Below are 20,213 nucleotides of genomic sequence, written 5' to 3'. Positions count from 1 at the left end.
TTTCAGTGCTTGGTTGGTTGGTTTAGTCGCTAAGTCATTTCTGACTCTTGTGACCCCATGGACTGTAGCCTGCCAGGTTCCTCTGCCCATGGGATTTTCCAGACAAGAATACTGGAGTGGGTTGTCATTTCCTTCTCCAAGGGATCTTCCCGACCCAGGAATTGAACCTGAGTATCCTGCATTGCAGGCAGGTTCTTTACCAACTGAGCTATAAGGGAAGCCCAACAGTTGATTGGATTACTTTCTCCCTTTGAATTAAACAGCTCTCTCAGCAGGGGAACTTCTGGGTAAACCTGGTTTGAGAGACAAGTAGTCATGTATCGATTCATTCATTCACGTATTCAGTTTTTGCTGAGTACCTTATTATGTATGGTCTCATGCCTACTTTAGCTTTGTGTAAAGTGAAACTGATTCAATGCATCCCAAACTTCTAAGGTCATATTAAAGGGACTAAATAAAATCATAAATTTTGGAGCAACAATAGATGAATAACACAGAGAATAATTACAAGAAGGGAAAATTTGTTTCTCAAGAATAGTGTACGGCATGAGCCTTGAAGAATAGGTGACGGGAAGGTTCCTGTGAAGCTATTCAAGATACTTCAGTGGGTCTTTTATGGGAAACTTCTTTCCAAATATGTTTGTTTCCTATGCTCCTCTTTCTGGGATAATCATGGAACTCATCATTTAACTGAGAAATCATATATTTACCTCCAGACGATGACCAGACTGGGTTGACCATGTTTCCATGCCTTAATGCCCGTTCTTTATATTCTTGTCCCCCTGGCCCTTGCTCCTCTGGTCCACCTTCCAGTTTGTTGTCGTTGTTCAGTTACTAAGTCACGTCTGACTCTTTGTGACCCCATGGACTGCAGCATACCAGGGTTCCTTGTCCTTCACTATCTCCCAGAGTTTGCTTAGATTCATGCCCTTTGAGTCAGCAGTTTTACTGTCATGGTAAAATTTAAGAAGTAGAGATCTAATATGTCACTGTGCTCCTCAAAATCCTTCAACAACCACTGATTTCCTTGTGGTTTGTTCGTGTGTTTCAGGCTTGGTTAGATACCAGTTTTGTATTTTTGTTTTTGTGACACTGTTTCCTATGACAGTGGGTCTCTTTGACAGTCTTTCCCGTGGCTGTCTTTCTGTGGAATCTTGGTCTTTCATGCCTGTGTTTTTAATCCCTAGCACAATGCACGGTGTGCCCCAGGCCTCCTACTAAGAGAAACCTTCATTCTAATAAATGTTCCTTCCTAGCCCAACCTCTCCTTCACAGCTTGCTGTTTTCTGATCTTCATAGAGCCTAGCATCTTGGGAACTATCTTTTATTAATGTTTAATTAAATGAGCTGGACTTGGTGAGGTGCAATTATGAAATAGTATTCATTTAATCCCTCCAAAATCCTAAACTCTGTAGGCTCTTCCTGCCCTGTCTCAGAAGATTCCTCAGACAAATCTCATAGATTTCCCATCTCACTTAGGTATTAGAACTGTCTCATATGTTGTTGTCAAAAAGTCTACTCAAATCTTAAATTTTGATTTCTTGTCCAATTAAAAAAAATTCTCCCCATTTCCTCAGATCAGACCTGCACTTGGCTCGGAAACGTGCTCTTTGACGGGTTAGGATTAGGGTGAGGATGAGGGTCTGCTCTTTTTCTTTGCTCTTTAGATCTATCTTCCGTTCTCAGTACATGGCACTGGATCTGTTAGGGCTGAAGCTGGGACCACTGTTGTTCCCTCTTGTCTGTCTTGGTAGATGTCCTCAACCTGGCTCTTTCCCTGAGGTGTGTGTTCTAGGCTAGTTCCCAGAGTTATCCTACAGAACGAAGCATCAGCTGCCTGTAGTCGTAGGTGGCTGACTCACACTTTGGTGACTGTCTTCTCTTCCGTGTCATCTTCCCTGACTACCCTGTCAATGTTTTCTGTACTTTGCAAATAAACTACTTATTAAAATATTTGTCTTAGGATCTTCCTCTAGGGCAAAAAGGAACTTTTAACCTTTTCTGTAAAACACAAAATAGTAAATATTTTAGACTTTGTGTATCATGTCAGCTCTGTCTCAGCCACTCAGCTCTGCCCCTATAAGCCCCAGAGCCACAGACAATCTGCGAATGAGGAAGTGGGCCTGTGTTAAAAATTGTCAGAGAAGAGATACGACGACTCACTGTAATGGTAAATTTGCCCTTTTCTTTCCAAATGTCTGTCCATTTTTGCTTTATGTAGTCTATTGGGCCAGGAGAAACTTAGAGCTGTAATAACTCCCTGTTGAACTGGATCTCTCAATAATATAGTATCCCTATCAATTTCTAATGATGCTTTCACAGAAATATGAGCGAATATAGCTCATATTTAAGTAGAGATCACAGCTTTATTGTGTCTAGTATCAGCCTGATATATGTATATATATAAATATATAAAATATATATATATATAAAATCTTCAATCCTTTTATATTCAGCTTTTCCATATTCTTACGGGCTTCCCAGGTGGTGATAGTGGTAAAGAACCTGCCTGCTCATGAAGGAGTCATAAGAGACATGGGTTCCTTCCCTGGGTTGGGAAGATACCCTGGAGGAGGACATGACAACTCACTCCAGTGTTCTTACCTGGAAAATCCCATGGACTGAGGAGCCCAGTGGGCTATAGTCCACAGAGTGGCAAAGAATCAGGCATGACTGAAGCGACCCAGCACACACACACAAGGTCACGAAGGTGGGACCTCTGAAATGGGATTAGTGTTCTCATAAGAAGGGAGACTAAAGCTCTCTCTCTCTGCCATGTGAGGATAATGAGAAGGTGGTCATCTGCAAGCCAGGAAGAGAACCTTCACCAGGAACTGATTCTGCCAGTGCCTTTATCTTAGATTTAGCTCCCAGAACTGTGTAAATAGCTGTTGTTTAAACTACCCGGTCTGTGGTATTCTGTTATAGCACCCTGAGCTGACTGAGACAGTGTGCCTCTTATACCCTGCATATAACTGAATGAAAAAAATGTTTGAAATTCTCTGTATTTTACTTGGCAAGGTTTTTTAAAAATTTATTTTGATTGCTGACATTTGTCTCTATCATATTACTTTGTGATATTCCATTTTAGTCTGTTTCTTTTTTTTCTTTTCTTGCTTTTTTAACCTTTTGATAGACTATCTTTGCTTTCATATTTTATTTTCCTTCATCTGTCTTGTAAGAGTACATGTTTATCTTGCTAGTTATTCTTGAAATATTATGTCTAAATATTATATTGAAATTCTCCTCCCAAAGAAACATAAACCATAGCATATATAAACTCTAATCACTTTCTCCTGAAGTATGTGTAACTGCTGTCCATTATTTATTATTTTATTAATCCCACAAATTAGATATTATTTTCTTTTTATTTCTTAATGCAGACAGCATTTATCAAGAATTACCTACATGTTAGCCATGTATTTTGCTCATCATTTCCTCTTACATCTCATAATTCTTTTTGCTGTCCTTTTCCTTCTACTTGGAGTACAACTTGGTAGGACTTTTATGTAGATCTGTTGACAGCAAATGCTTTGTTTTTGACCATCTTAATCCAAAAAAGTAGTTTTGCAGTTTCAAAATTCTGGGTCAGCTGTTTCTCTTGGCATTCCTATAACATCATTTAACAGTTTTCTGATCCTGAATAAGTACTTTAATCTCTCTAATACTTTATTTTTGTGGTTTAATGAACAAAATAATCCAAACATAACTAAGGGCTGTTCACACCAGTCACCTGGGCAAAGAGCTTGTTGAGACCCAGGTCTTCCTTCCATCAGTGGGGACAATTTGTTTCTTTGGTACAAGAGGCTGGGATATCTCATGGGCTTCATGGTTCCTAGGATCTGGGAGCTGGCTTTCCAAACAACTTTTGTAAACTGCTGGCAACCCAAACCAGACTGCACCCAAAACACAGTCTGATTATTTCTCTCTGACACAACTGCTGTGTCTGACCTACCATGTTAAAGGTAAAGAATGTGGGGTCCCAGTGAGAGTTCAGCCTAGTATCCTGCCCAGCCTGCATCACTATGAGGTAGCAAGCAGATGGGAATCATACTTTCTAGGTGCTTACTCTGGCTTTTGACATTTTCCCCTTTCCCCAATAAAGCCTGTTGCTTAGCCAGTGCTGTGTGATTTTTTGGAACTCATCTTGTACCTGGGATGAGATTCCCCATGTATATCATGGTGGTAGCAACACCATTTAGTTGGTGTAGAGGTTAAATGGCATCAGGCATGTTAAGTACCTGGTACATAGGAAGAACTCAGTAGTTGTTGGGTACTATTTATGTTGCTAAAAATATGAAGGACCCTTACATTTATTGACTCCTCTTTAAAATGTTCTACCTACAATAGTATATGGGCGTTCTATCCAAGATGGATTTCTCCCCCCATATATTCATGTGTTGCCTAGTAACAGTCACTGACTTCTCAGAGTAAAAAATAAAATCAGCAACAGTTTCTAGCCAACAGAGTCTTTGCTAACACTTGGATGAAAACACTTGCTTAAAAATTAATCCCATCTTGGCTATTAATTATGAAGTGCTTTAACAAACACAAAACGAATAATGATGGTTTATTGTTTTTCATTTGAGAGAGTGCATCCACATCACAGAAGCAGAAATAATCTGAAATTAATTAGCAATTGATCATGACAGCATGTCATCCTATACAACTTATACAACACCTGCCCTGATTATTTTTGAATCCGTGGAGGAGAACAAGCACAGCAAACTGGCATTTGACAAACAAGCAGCCTAATTAAAGGGCTATCAGGGACAGCAAATGGAACAGCAATGAATCAGAAAAAATACTGTTTGCTAAAGTCGACAGATTATTACCACAAAGTAAAAACACTGGTGCATAAAATAACTTTATCTTTCAAACATATATTCTAGGTACAGCTTTTGGTGGAGCGCTCAGTTCAACAAATTTTACCTATTCCTTTTAGTTTCATGGGAGTACCTTTGGTAAATCAAACAGCATTGCTGTCTCCAATAGATTACAGGGTATTGGGAAGGCCAGACAGGACACTAAATAATTAACTTTAAGAAAGACATTATATAAATAACAGCGTTGTTCAAGAAAATTTTAACAGTATCTGTGGGCCTTAAGTTGCCTTTTAAAAGTATAGGGCAGAAATGAATAGAAAGTAGATAGTGACTGCATATCAGAGTCACTGTGCATTTTGTGATAGACATTGTCTGATATTTGTGTGTGTGTGTGTGTGTGTGTGTATGAAGTTGCAGAGGAAAACATAATACTATTAAGAATTTCAAAGCTTTCAGGATTTAACATTTTTTTTCTGTTAATAAAACTCTTAATTCTGATTCTTTGCTGGAGGACTTCTAAAGAATTTTGGGTAAAGTAGTACAAAACTTTAAATTTATATTTTATAGTAAGTGAAGACAAAGCCAGTTATTCAGTGTATCTGTGCAATCCTGGACGTTTGTATCTGTTTAGTTTCTTAGACACCTTTCTTATTTTGAACAATGCTTCAAGCTCAGAGTTTAGCCATGCTTACATCTCCTAAAACATCTTGGGTCAAACATGACCTTGACTGGAGTTCAAAAACTGAGGCTCAGAAAAACTGGGAAGAATATCAATAGAGACTTAAGTTTCTTATGTTGACAATAGAACAAACAGAGAAAGAATAGATTGGACTACTTGATGCTAAAATTTTGATTAATAATAAAGAGACTAGATATTTTGCTTCTGTCTTTTCTATCAAAATGAATTATTTTCTGAAAAAGAATGATCAAAAACTGATATTTAGTCTATGTTTGAAAAAATCCATTGATGGCAAGATCTCCCTCTCTTGAAGTGGCTCACTCATATTAGTAAAAAAATTTATAGAAAATGCTATAAATGAGACTGAATATATATGAAGATGTAAACAACGTAGGAAGTGCTACAAGAGAGGAGCATTTTTCTAAAAGCACGAAAATGTCGAGTTTGTAACTCTAAACTTGGAGTTCAATGTTAATCTTATAAATCTAGAAAATATTATTACAGAGATTTACTGGTATGAAATTGAAATTAAATGTAAGATTCTAAATTTGGATCCAAATACAAGCTTCACAAATAAGTAGAGGAGAGGATTTTGCAGCATCACATGTGAAGGGGAATTTTTCTAGTTGAAATTGAAAAAATTCAATACGAGTTAACAATATGGTTTGTCCAACAGAAGAGATGAAGTTAGTTTCTCTTTTAAAGTTTTCTTTCGGAGATAATTTTCCTTGTTAGAGAAGACGGAAGCGTAACAGGATCTATTTCCTTTTATTATTCACCAGAATTATAGCATCAAGAAATCCTTTTGTCCCTTCTTTGTTTGCTTCATTGCTAAATGCAGCCACCTTAGGCTACATTAAAAGAAATGTAGTGTCTAGAAGGGGGACATGATATTCCCTCTGGTTCTGTTCTCACAGTATGATGTTCAGACCACACTTGGAGCACGGCATTCAATTTTGAAAACCAGATTATAAAAGCTGCAGGAACAAACTGTAAATATTCCAGAGACTGGCCAGGGTGATGGAAGGACTTAAAATCCTGCCCTACAAAAGATGGTATTTATAGTTCTTTAGTAAGAAGAAGGTAGATAATTGAGAAATATGATATTGAATACAAATATGTTATATTTTTTCATTTGGGAAGGGATTTCAATTTGTTTGAATGATCCAATGGATCAGTGGTTGGGAGCTAAGAGAAGATAGTATTTCCTTAATTTAAGGAAGAAAATTGTAAAATTCCAAATTATTTGGAAATCAATGGACCTCTTTAAGAGGAGTGAACACAAAGATGTTCAAGAATTGGACAGACCACCACCCAGTGAAGAATCTTGTGAAGAATATTAAAACATTCAAAGTGTGGTCAGAGACTGTGAGCAGTTAGATTCCTTCTAACTTTGAAATTTTGTACATGGTGAACAACTTCACGTATCAGTGTTTTGTTTCCTAGTTGGACTAATACTGTGCAATTAATTGGACTGCTCTATCTAGTAAATCACATACTTTATTCCACAATTTGTTGTAGGAGAGCTATCATTCTAAACAGGATAATCCCTTAAAGTATTGTTTTGGGATAAGGTGGCTTTAACTTAATGACTCAAATTAATATTGAGGTAGCATTGCTAAAGCGAAAGGAGAGCAGTTGCTCTAAGGTCACTTAAGAGGTTATATTTGAAACCTGTTATAAATTTGAGGAGATAGTTGGTGATATTCTGTCTGTATATTTCAGTGGTTCTCAACCAGGGGCAATTTTTCACTGCAGGAAATATTTGGCAGCATCTTGAGATATTTCTGGTTGTCTTGACTGAAAAGGAGCAACTCACATCTAGTGGGTAGAGGCTGGGGGGTGCTACTAAGCATTTCACAGTGTACAGAACATTCCCCACAAGAAAGAGTTGACTGATACAAAATGCCGGTAACACTAAGATTGAGAAATTCTCGTCTACATTACAGAGTTTTCCATCTGCCTTCAATTTAATTCTTTTCGTTTATCCACAGATGCTCTTTTTTATCTGTTGATTCTTATATCTGTATTTATTTATTTGTCCTGACAGGAAACACCATATTATGGACCAGAAAATAGACAAATTACTTCTCACAGAGCCTGTTAGTGCCAAAGCCCCAGCCCTGATGTCTCCCCATGGAAGGGCACAAGGAAGGAGGCCTAATAACCCTGCCTGTGCATGATGGGGGAAAAGCCCCAAAATTATGAACCTCAGAGCTCGTGCAGAGTGGCTGCATGTCTGCTTAATCTCCCCGCAGCAGATGCAGAGAGACCTTTGCTTTGGAATACAACCAACTTCTCTCTGAAGAGAGGAGGGGAAGATCTCATTTCAAAGCCCAGAAGGGAAATGAAGGGCTTCACAGATAGTTAGGACTTATATCTATCTGTACGTCTCCGTAGGGTTGCTGTTCAATTATCTTTTAACCCAGGTTGCTAGCAGTCTTTACTAGAATGCACAGCCTGTGCAGAAACATGGGGGTGTTCATGGAGCACTGAATCCTGATATTACTTGGAATTCTTTCCTTGCTTTCCCTCATTTCATTCTCCCTTTTCCCGCCGTATGTCTCCTTAGGGGATCAGCATTCCTATGACCACCCTTCTTAGGTTATTTAGAGCATCTTGTGATGCTTAAATGCAGCAATGAACCTTTGAATTTCCTTGAAAAGCAAACAAAACTGCTTCAAGCTAAGTTTGTGTGTGTGTTTAATAGAAATCTGTGTGGCTTACTTTATTCAATCTGTCATGAAGTGTAGTGATTTTCACAGATTACCGTTTATTGCAATTTGGACAATAGATACATGCCTGAAAATTGTGAAAATTCAATTTTATTAAATGAATATAGTAACTACATAAAGAAGTGCTATATTTTAAGAAACCCTATGATGAATCCTTTTGTAAAGTGGTCTCCAATGTGAATAGTAAATCCTCATTTTGATTCTTTTACATTTTCATATAAACTGGAATGAATTTTAAAAGTATTGTGCATGAATAGATCTTAATTGTGCTAAGAGCAGGTTTTTCGGTGAGACTATCATCTAGTTTTGGAACCAACAGGAGCAAATTACAATTTTAGAAAGGGAAAAGGATAAGAGAGAGCATTATTTTTAATTAGGTTCATTGATTTTTTTCTTTCAAGTTTCATTATTTATCTAATATTAAGTTCAGATCCAAAATCAATGAGTGAAAACTATCAAGGTACAACTGAAAGCTTAGAAAATTTTATGAGAAAGTTTAAACTGAGAGATGTCTTGAGAATCATAATATACATAATGGAGAAGTAGGCATAATATTTTATACATGTGTGCGTGCTAAGTTGCTTCAGTCATGTCCGATTCTTTGAGACCCTATTGACTGTCCCTGGGGACTGTCCAGGCGAGAATACTGGAGTGGGTTGCCATGTCATCCTCCAGGTGATTTTTCCAACCCAGGGATCAAACTCTGGTCTCTCATGTCTCCTGCATTGGCAGCTGGGTTCTTTACAACTAGCACCACTTGGGAAGCCCAATATCTTATATAGCATCTTTCCAGGTGGTGCAGTGGTAAAGAATCTGCATCCCTAGGTCAAAAATATGCCCTGGAGTAGGGAATGGCAACCCACTCCAGTATTCTTGTCTGGAAAGTTCCATGGACAGAGGAGCCTGGTGGGCTACAGTCCAAACAGTCACAAAGAGTTCTTTACCACTGAGCCACCAGGGAAGCCCAATGTTTTATATAGTGAAAGTGAAGTCGCTCAGTCATGTCCAACTCTTTGCGACCCAGTGGACTGTAGCCCACCAGGCTCCTCCGTCCATGGGATTCTCCAGGCAAGAATACTGGAGTGGGTTGCCATTTCCTTCTCCAGGGAATGTTTTATATAGAAGAGGCTAAATAAGCATTAACTTAATTGAATTAAGAACAAGTATTTGGATAATTTTTTGGAGGTATCACTTGAATGTCCTTTTATTTCTGGTTTTTGTCGATTGTCTAATCTCCGTGTTGACCTATATTAACTTCTATCTGAGAGCACATGGAAATAAAGTAAGAGAGGCTTATTTCTGAATTATTTTCTACTTGTCTGCTTCTTGGATGTCGTTAATTTTGTATGCTGGGAAAAACCCTACAGCCTGTGATAATTTTAATTGATTCTGAAAAAAAAAAAATCTCTGTAACTTTGAGCAGCTCTGCTGCTCTGTTGGAGAGAATCTCTCTGTCCATACATAACCCCAGTCTTGCCCTCTTTACTACCCTATTTGCCTTTAAGGCTTATGCAGTTTATCTGTAGTCACTAGTATGTTCTGAAGGGTTCCTGGTATGTGGGGATTTAAGACAGTCTCTTTGTAAGTCATCTGAATTGTTTTGGAAAAAAAATCTAAAACATATACCTGTAAAAAATACAAAACATATTCTGTTTTGTTCCTTATAGCAATAATTTATTATTATCCAACAGGATTTCTCTCTTAGAAGCAAATAGCTCCAAGGTTAATTATTTATTACAGCACTCTAGGCAGGGAAAATTTATGTCTACCAGAGAACTCTGCTTTTTTGCAACTTTAAGAAATTTCTGATATTTTTCTCTTTCTTGACATTATTCTCTTCTCAAGCACATACAAAATGAGGTACAATTTTTAGTGTCCACAGGCACCTTACATTCATTACCTCATTTAATTCTCATTCTAATAAACAGAATAGATATTATCTCAAGAGGAAACATTATACCAATGTTACCAAATGGTCATGAACTCTCTTCACCTAGAGCTGGAAAGTTCAGGAACAGTACAAAAAGACTGGGGTGGTCTCCTGGTCTCTGTGAGTGTGGGGTGTCATCCCTGTGCAGGCCTCAAGGGGGCAGAATGGCCACCTGGCAATGTCCATGGTGGGTTTGTTGTTGTTCAGTTGCTAAGTCATATCCGACTCTGCCGCCCTATGGATGGCTGCACGCCAGGCCTCCCTATTCCTCACTGTCTCCCAGGGTTTGCCCAAGTTCACATCCACTGAGTTGGTGATGCCATCCAACCATCTCATCAGCTGAAGATTAAAAAGTACCTTTGTGTAAACCAAGACTAGAGAAGATGTAAGAGAAATCAATGTATTGCAACTAATTGAGTCACAAGAGAGGAGAAAGTGGTGGCTGTGTTTATGTTGAGGTGGTACTTTGCATTTGACAGCCTAAGAGGTGAGCTAGTTAACTATGTTTTAGCAAATAAAGGATGTTTGATGCATGAGCTGCATTGTTTGTTCTCTGTGTCTATAGACAAGTAAACCAGAGGAAATGACTAAATTTAAATTTTGCCTAGACACAAGGAAAGCCTCTACATATCAAAGTGATAAGGTCACTTGTTCATTTATTCCTTTGTTCAGTCAACAGTATTTATGAGCATCCAATAGGTGCCAGATTTCCCTGGGAGCTCAGGTGGTAAAATAATCCGCCTGCAATGCAGAAGACTCTGGTTCACTTCCTGGGTCAGGAAGATCCCCTGGAGAAGGGACAGGCTACCCACTCCAGTATTCTTGGGCTTCTCTGGTGGCTCAGCTAGTAAAGAATTCACCTGCAATGGGACAGACCTGGGTTTGGTCCCTGGATTGGGAAGATCCCCTGGAGAAGGGAAAGGCTACCCACTACAGTATTCTGGCCTGGAGAATTCGATGGACTGTATAGTCCATGGGGTCGCAAAGAGTCAGACACGACTGAGCAACTTTCAATTTTCACTATCACTTTCAGTGAACAGTATTTATCCACATCCAACAGGTGCCAGGAAGTGTTCTAAGAACAGGAGACACAGACACGGACACACCTGTCAACGTTCCTGAGGGTCCCAGGGCTGATGTGTGCACTTATGTGTGTGTGTAGACAACAAATGAATACATATCTAAACCAGAGTGATAATCAGAGAGTAATAAGAACTGTGCAGAAAAATCACATCAGGTAATGTCACAGAGAATGACCCAGTGGCTACTATTGATTGGCTGACAAAAGCCTCTCTGGAAATGGCATTTACTTTGAGAACTGACAGTGAGCTAGCCCTGCAAAAATGGGAATTGGGACAGGGGTAAGGAGACCTCAGTTGCAGGGACTCTACCCAGAGGGAATAAGCTAGTTGAGTTTGGGAAACCTGGGGTGTGGGTACTGATGAAGCATGAGGATGGTGCGAGGTGAGTCACAGAGGGAGGAAAGGACCAGCTCTTGTTGGACTTGGTGAATCTGAGTTTTAGGATTGGATTCCAAGTGCAATGGGGAACCTCTGGAGGCTTCAAGACAGGACTCTGAAAGACTGTGATTTATTGTCTTCTTAGCTCTAGGATACTAGACTTATGGTGGCTCAGGTGGTAAAGAATCCACCTGCAGTGCACAAGACCTAGGTTTGATTCCTGGGTTGGGAAGATCCCTGGAGAAGGGAATGGCAACCCACTCTGGTATTCTTACGTGGAGAATCCCATGGACAGACAAGCCAGGTGGGCTATAGTCCATGGGGTCACAAAGAGTTGGGCACGACTGAGTGATTAACACTATTAACACTACTACTAACTCTACGATGGGGTTTCCCAGGTGGTGCTGGTGGTAAAGAACCCCACTCTCAATGCAGGAGATAAAAGAGATGCCAGTTCAGTCCCTGGGTTGGGAAGATCCCTGGAGTAGGAAATGGCAACCCACCCCACTGTTCTTTCCTGGGAAATCTCATGGACAGAGGATCCTGGTGGGCTACAGTCCTTGGGGCCACAAAGAGTCAGACACAACCACTGAGTGACTGAGCACACACTGCATGTATTTCTAAGATAGGGTAATTATATATCTTGTCTCAAATTATATTCTATTTTTGTGAAAATAACAACTTACCACATATTTAATGCTCAATAAATGTTTATTAGTAATAATCACTTTTTTCTTAATAATAATATGCCATAGAAGCTGGTTAAGCTAATATCTTTGAGATTTCAGTTCAGTTCAGTTCAGTTCAGTCGCTCAGTTCTGTCTGACTCTTTGCGACCCCATGAATCACAGCACACCAGGCCTCCCTGTCCATCACCAACTCCCGGAGTTCACTCAGACTCACGTCCATCGAGTCAGTGATGCCATCCAGCCATCTCATCCTCTGTCGTTCCCTTCTCCTCTTGCCCCCAATCCCTCCCAGCATCAGAGTCTTAGAGAAGAGTAAAAAATGCCAACTACCTTTTATTGCTTGCCCACTGATTGTTTATATTATCTAATTTAATCTGCACTGCAACTTTTTGTAGAGAAAACTAACTTTTAAAGAAGTTAAGAAACTTGCTCAAGGTCACAAAGCTGGTAAGGATAGAGCCAGAATTTCAGTTTCACTTTTGGTCTTTATGACTCTGAAGTCAGTGCTATTTCTTCCATGCCAGGCCGCTACACGGAGAATGTGCCCTGTATTCTCTTGGTGGACTGGGTTTATAGCAGATTATCCCTTCTCAAAGGCTTCTGGCTCTTACTGAGCCTGAATTTCATGAACAGTTTGGCACATAAGTGATAAATCACAACACAGTCTGCAGTAATGTATTCTGGGCATCGCCGTATTCAACTAAATGATCCTATAAAGTAATATTTATAATTCAAGGGTTCTGTTCTCTCCATCTCTCCATTTTTTATGTAAGCATCAAGAGGAAGACCATCAAAGAAATAGCAGCTGACTGATGAGACAGTAGTGCTAAAGGTGCTATATAAATTCAAGATGTTATTATAATTATTATTAAATGGATTACTGGGAGATGAATGTAGTGGTAAAAAGAGTGTTTCTTCAGCTAACTAAACTGATGAATTCTGCATGAAAGAGGATTGTTCCAAGGCACTAATGCATGGAGGACGATTGAATGAAGGGCTTTGTAGTGGGAATTGAAACAGTCCTGAGATGAGGAGACTGACACAGGTTTCATGGACTGGGGAAGCCAACAGAGGCGTGACGGTCCTGCTCAGTTCTCCTGGTGCAGGTGGCAGTCCTTTGTTCCTCCTGGAGCTTCTTCCGTGGCTCAGAGCTCACTTCCATTCTCCCCTGCCCCACTGTCTCTTTGTGGACTCTCAGGACACTGGACTTTGCCTTGTCAGTATTTGGGAGGCTATGGAAATCCTTTTGTCTTCAGAGATGGAGAAAGCCTGCCAAACAATAAAGCAGATGTCTGTAGTTAATATGGGCTTCCCAGATGTCATTGGCAGTAAAGAACCCGCCTGCCAGTGCAGGAGACTCAAGACATGCAGGTTCAGCCCCTGAGTTGAGAAGACCCCCTGGAGGAGGGCATGGAAACCCTCTCCAGTATTTTGCCTGGAGAATCCCTTGGACAGAGGAGCCTGGTGAGCTACAGTCTATGGGGTCTCAAAGAGTCAGACATGACTGAAGTGACTTAACATGCACACACTGTAGTTAATGCACACACACACAAGAGGTCTGCCCTCATCTGCCTTTGCTCCTCTATCAAGAAATCAGTTATAATAAACTGTTTGCTGCAAATATTGCCATTTCTTCTGCTTGGATTCTAAATATCTTGCCAGTGAAGCAATTGACATTAGTTAACGTGACTGTTTCTTACTAAAGCTTATTCTAAAGCTCTGAAGAATTCTAATCATCCAGCAGATATCATGCAGAGTGCAGAAATTTAATCTGTTTTCACAAATGCTTCATTTTCCTCTTCTTATTCATCTTTCTTTCTTTCTTCCCATGAGACTAGAATCAGGAGGTTTGGATTTAGAAGATTTTATATGGTTTAGGGTTTTTTTTTCCTATATACCAAACACTATCTTGTTTTAGTTAACAAGAAAAAAAGATCCCCACCCCTGTGGGGTGGTAGTAAGGTGACGGGCAACAAAATATAAATGTAAAAAATCCCTAAATTACATAGTCTGTTAGAGGGATGTTAAAAGATGTTACTGGAAAAAGAGGAGAGTGAACACCTGGAGAAGATGAGCATGAGCTGTTTAGACATATCTTTTTTTGTTCAAAAGGATCCTACACCAGTATTCACGGTAAAAAGGAAAAGTTACTTATGTCTGTGCGATAGAAAATGGGTGAATTCATATGCCTACCTATGCAGAAATTTTAAAACAGATTTTTCAGGAGGTTGTTTTCCCCTGGGTTAACCACACGCTTTGTTTAAATTACTTAAAATCATCGACATCTCAGAAGGGGCACCATCTCCTCCACCGCTGGATGAGCAGGTTGTATTGACGTTTCCCCTTTGCTTCCGAGTAGTGTGCATTAAGAGGAGGGCATGGCAACCCACTCAGGTATTCTTGCCTGAAGAATCCCCATGGACAGAAGAGCCTGCTGGGTTATAGTCCATGGGGTTGCAAAGAGTTGGACACAACTGAGTGACTAAGCACAGCACAGGACAGTATTCATTAAATCTGATGAAAACAAACAGTAACTAAAACATAAGAGCCCCCATACTTTGACAAGAGAAACCAGAACCTGGAATCAGGTCACTATGGAGCAGAATGAGTCCTAAGAGATTATCCAGTCACACCCATTATGTGACAACTAAGTATTTTGGCTCGAACATGGTGGCTGATCAGACCACAGGGGCTGATCTGACATCTCTGACCTGTGAAAGATGGCACAGGGATCGAATATGCCTGGAAGAATGCCCTAAAGTGCTCTTAGGTCTTAAGTGGGCAGCCTACTCAGAAAAATCTTCAGGGAAGCCAAACATCTTATTTTCCAGCACACAGCTTCTTGAAAGAATGAGAATAATTTACCCACTCCCTAAAGACCAAACCTGGGCAAACCCTTTCAACGTTTAGAGATCTCCAAAGAGATACAGCAAAATAATAAATGAGAATCTCTCAGATCCTGGTCACCCACCATCAAAACCCTTTCTCTCTGAGGAGTAGACCTCTTTCCACAAAATGTGAACCTCTGAGCAGCAACAGCGGCATAACCTGAGAGCTCATTGAAATATATACTCTTGGGTTCCCCCTAGGAATCTTTATTCTAGCAAGGTCCCCAGGTAAGAGAGGTAGAGATTCACTGGAACAGAAAACTTCTGCCAGAAGCTCTCCTGACCAGGGCAGAGCAGCCCCCTGCTTTGTACCTGACTTTTGAATCCTGAATAAATGCCTGTCTTCAGCCAGCCCCATTGTTGTTCTGTAGAAACTTAACTAATTTTGTGCTCAGTTCAGTTCAGTTCTGTTGCTTACTCGTGTCCAACTCTGCAGCACCATGGACTGCAGCACGCCAGGCTTCCCTGTCCATCACAAACTCCTGGAGCTTGCTTAAACTCATGTCCATCGAGTTGGTGATGCCATCCAACCATCTCATCCTCTGTCATCCCCTTCTCCTCCTGCCTTCAGTCTTTCCCAGCATCAGGGTCTTTTCCAATGAGTCAGTTCTTTGCATCAGCTGGCCAAAGAATTGGAGTTTCAGCTTCAGCATCAGTCCTTCCAATATATATTTAACTACATAAACAAAGAAATAAAAACTCTTCTAATTTTTGTTGTTTTTGTCATTAATGCAAACAGAAGAGTGTCAGTTCATCTTGACATCTTGCTCTCTAACTAAACCTCGCCTTCACCCTCTCCCCATGGGAAGCCCTAATGTCTCAATCTTTCTCCCTTCCCTAGAGAGCCTGGCTCTTATTCAGCCAGCATTCAACTATTCCTTCTGTCACACATTTCACATAATTGGAAAGATGAGGGGAAAGCATATGTTGGAGGGAGCTTGGTTTGGGGACCAAAAAAAAAAAAAAAGGAAAATTCTCCCTACTTGCTCTGTTGAATAATGATCAGTATTGAGACTAGAAGAAACAAAGAGCTTTGTTTGCCGTCTAAGGAATTGCAGTTCAGGAGACACAGACTCAGGTCAAACCAGAAAAAGAATTCCAGGGAAGAGAATTGAGCTCATAAAGGCAATGCAAGGTTGTTAAAGTTGTCTTGCAAGTGGTGCTAGTGGTAAAGAACCCACCTGCCAGTGCAAGAGACTTCAGAGATGCAGGTTCGATCCCTGGGTTGGGAAGATCCCCTGCAGGAGGGTAAGGCAAACCACTCCAGTATTCTTGCCTGGGAGAATCCCATGGACAGAGGATTCTGATGAGCTACAGTCCATAGGGTTGCAAAGAATGAGACATAACTGAAGTGACTTAGCACTTATACACTGATGTGGAAAAAGAAATATCTGCCTTTAAGAGACAGGCTGTTCCCAGTTATCTAGGGTAAGGGACTGATAAGTATCTTGAGTTTCTGGAACACTGTGCAGATATTCTGGATGCCTGTGTTAAGACAGTAAGTGGTTACAAGTTCTTATTCCATCCAGGCTGAGTCACACATAAGTTCCACTTCTGCAGTTGCTTCCCTTCCAGCTCTGTTGTAGAGAGCTCTCTTAACAATACCAACACCTTTCTGATTTTCCTTTCCCAGCTGCAATATGTTAATTATTTTTACTCCTGTATTTGATTCCTCTCTGAGCTATGTTGACTTTGATTTCCCAGCCATTCCTGTGTCTGCCTTTTGGAGATCCCAGTCTGGACCCTGTGTACCTGATCATTCATACTGTGGCCTTGCCCAGAGCCACCGTGTCTGTTCCACGTTACCTGACTTCACTTATCAGGCATTATTCTTTTGGCCTCAGAATCTCACCACACAGGTCTGCCTCATTTGCTGGACAATAATCCTATGAGATAAACATCATGATTATTTCTATTCTACAGGCTAAAACACAAAAACTTAAGAAAGCATTAAAGTGTTTCTTCAAGGTGACAGACTCTGAGCTTATTGCTGAGGCAGACACATCTGATCGCAGATGACTTCAAAGAGAGAAAAGCCGAGGGCAGTCATCAGTTAGATTCCTTAAACCATAACTTGCTTAACAAATAATATCCTGGAACCTGCCCTCACCAATCAAGCTCGCCTTAATTGTGCTTGCAAATTTCATACCCTCCTGGCTTCATGTAGCTTAGACAATATATCACAAGACTCCGTTAACCATCCCCCAGAGATAATACTTTTGACATATAGATGCTAAGATTAATTTGTTTTTTTGAAACATGGAGCTGGTCTTGCCCAAACCGGTCAGACTGGTCAAACCGGTCAGACCACTGACCATTCAACTGGGCCCATGCAAGTGTCCAGTGGCTGACCTTTGGACTTCAGGGGGCCAAAAACTCCAGCCTCAGCTCATGTTAACACTGCCGTTTTCTGAACATGAAGATGCATGTAACTCAGCTACACCATTCAGAATGCTCATTACTTCACCCTTTTCTTGCTTTCAAGCATCTTTCTTCAGGCCTGCTTTTTTATTTCATAAATATTCTAATCCCTAAGCTTTTAGGGATGCTGAGACTTGGTCTGCCATCTCTTCACTTGGCTGACATCTGAACAAACTTTTTCTTTGCTACAGTCCTTGGCATCTCAGTATTTGGCTTGCTTCACTTTTGGCAAGTGTACCCGGTCAGTAACAAGAGTGAAAATTCAGAGTTTAACCTCATTAAAAATTTTTAAGGTGTATCATTTTAGACAGATTATTTCATGAAATTATAGCTGACAGTATAGAACCCAAACCTGCACCAATATATGAGTTTACATATATTAAACTCATTCTGCAAACAGTGTTATTAGAAAAAGCACTAATACTCAGTGAACTCCGGGAGTTGGTGATGGACAGGGAGGCCTGGCGTGCTGCAATTCATGGGGTCGCGAAGAGTCGGACACGACTGAGCGACTGATCTGATCTGATCTGATCTGACCATTTTACAGATAAGCAAACTGAGGCACAGAAAAGTTAAGACATCTAGAAATTACCAGCGCTGGCATATGAACCCAGGTAGTGTTAACACTGGGTTCAATCCCTGGGTTGGGAAGATTCCCTGGAGAAGGGAAAGGCTACCCACTCCAGTATTCTGGCCTAGAGAATTCCATGGACTATACATCCATGGGTAGGACACATTGAGCGACTTTCACTTTCACTTTCAATCTGTTTCCACTCCACTATAAAGTCTTACAATACTAAAGAGACATATAGGAAGTACTCAGGAAGACACAAATATGGGTGTTTTCAATGGTTTATAAAGCCCTAACACAGGTGAAAGTTTTGTAAAGGGCAGGAAGCTTAGTTTTAGAAGGGTCAGATGCAATAACGCCTTATGTTTGTACAGAGGTTTTTTCCAAAGAGATTAGTAATTCCCTTCTTACCGCTGCCTACTTTCTGACCTAAGGCCTTTTTTGTTAATAAGGAAAAGATTAAAGGCATCAAGAGGAAAAATACATTCCTCTATTTAAATGATCAAATGAAGTGGTGATTGCTTCTGAATACTCAGCTGAAAAACTTAGCAGTTAGATGTGAACCAGCCTGAGATGAGGGGAGGGGTTTAAAACTCTCGAGAAATCTGTGAGAGGTGGATCAGGGTCCATTCTGCTTCAGAGCTGGTGGTAGGTATATGTTTAATGAACAGATGATATGTCTCCCTGAAACAGATAAAAATGCCTTTGAAATGTAAATTGACATTTCTGTACCTCTCTGAGACTTAGCCTTTATATGTGGTTGTGTGCTTCAAACTTCTGTGACAGGAAAAGAGTCTGGCAGCCAGAAGAAGGTCGCGGGGCTGTGCGAGACAGGCCAATGCCTCCAGCGGCAGTGGAGTCGACACAAACCTGACAGCTCAACCTCACTCTCACTTCTGCACGTACAGGAAGAAGACCTTTGGGAAAGGCACTGTAATCTGGCACCCGGCTCAGGTCTGGTACTTACTGAACCACATTTCGGTGCTTAAAAGTAAGCCAAGAAAGAAAAGCTCTGGTGTGTTCCCCAGTCAGGATGGAAAGGCACCTCAGAGCCTCCCCGCTCCTGGGCAGCCGGTGACCGTGAAGGACCCCCTGGTCCTGCTGATGTTTGGCTGTAGCATTGGTGGACAGATGCATTGTGGGAATGGAGATCATCTCTCTCAAGGAAAGTCTCCCTTTGTTTGCACTGAGTGTCTTACAGATCTTCAGGGTTTGGGAGTGGAGAAAGAAATTGTGCTGGTCATCTGAGGATGATCCCAGAGCTGTGCCACTGAGGGACGTGTATTAGCTCTGGTACAAGTGCTCAGGGTTGTGTCCAGCAGAACTCAGTGCAGCCCTGAGTTTCAGAGAGGAAGGAGGGAATTGGGATGGAGCATGGGGAATGGGCCAGCCTTCCTGGTAGCCTCTGGAGTCCTCTGGTTCTGCTCCTGCTGTCCGGATCAGACACTCCAGGATGCTTCTGGGACAGTGCTTGGTGCTGCCAAAGCTGTTTGAGGCAAAGCATTGGCAGCAAGAGGGCCTCAGCCTTCATTTATTGGAAAACAAAGGACTACCTGGAATCCTGCTTCTTGTTCACACTGTGTCTCTGGTGTATGCATTTACAGAACACTTTTTCATATTAAGGAAATCTGGAGTGATAGCAGGGCTGTGGGCACTTTAGCTGTAGGAGGTATCAACTGAAACATTTCTAGTCATTCTCAATGTTCTTTTTACCAATTTTGGTCTAATTTTTTGTCTTCTGAATCTTTATGAATGGGGTAAAAAAATCAACAATTCTTTATATGAAAGTCTCGAATTCTTCATGTTAGCCATCATGTAAGGCAAGTACAGAGTTCTTGTTCTCAGCATCATGATGGGAATACAGGATGTATATATATATATATATATATATATATATATATGGCAAAAGACACTGTGTTACCATTTTATATAAATATGTGAAATATATCAAGATGTGTGTGCATGTTCAGTCACGTTCGACTCTGCTGCCCTGTGGACTCTAGCGTGCCAGTCT

General features: G+C 40.7%; 1 long non-coding RNA gene across 4 annotated transcripts in view; it reads left to right on the top strand.

The window, feature by feature from the left end:
• The window catches only part of LOC138989134 (uncharacterized), a 283,758-nt gene extending 263,775 nt beyond the window's left edge, over positions 1 to 19,983 (top strand). For all 4 annotated transcript variants that reach the window (XR_011465318.1, XR_011465319.1, XR_011465317.1 and 1 more), the window contains one exon: positions 18,986 to 19,983. This is a non-coding gene — a long non-coding RNA (uncharacterized lncRNA). The remainder of the gene's footprint in view (positions 1 to 18,985) is intronic.
• Positions 19,984 to 20,213: the final 230 nt, after the last annotated feature.

The sequence above is a fragment of the Bos mutus genome, chromosome 9, assembly GCF_027580195.1.
Source record: "Bos mutus isolate GX-2022 chromosome 9, NWIPB_WYAK_1.1, whole genome shotgun sequence".
NCBI lineage: Eukaryota > Metazoa > Chordata > Mammalia > Artiodactyla > Bovidae > Bos > Bos mutus.
Note: the sequence above shows the minus strand (reverse complement) of the source record. Positions and strands in the feature narration are given on the sequence as shown.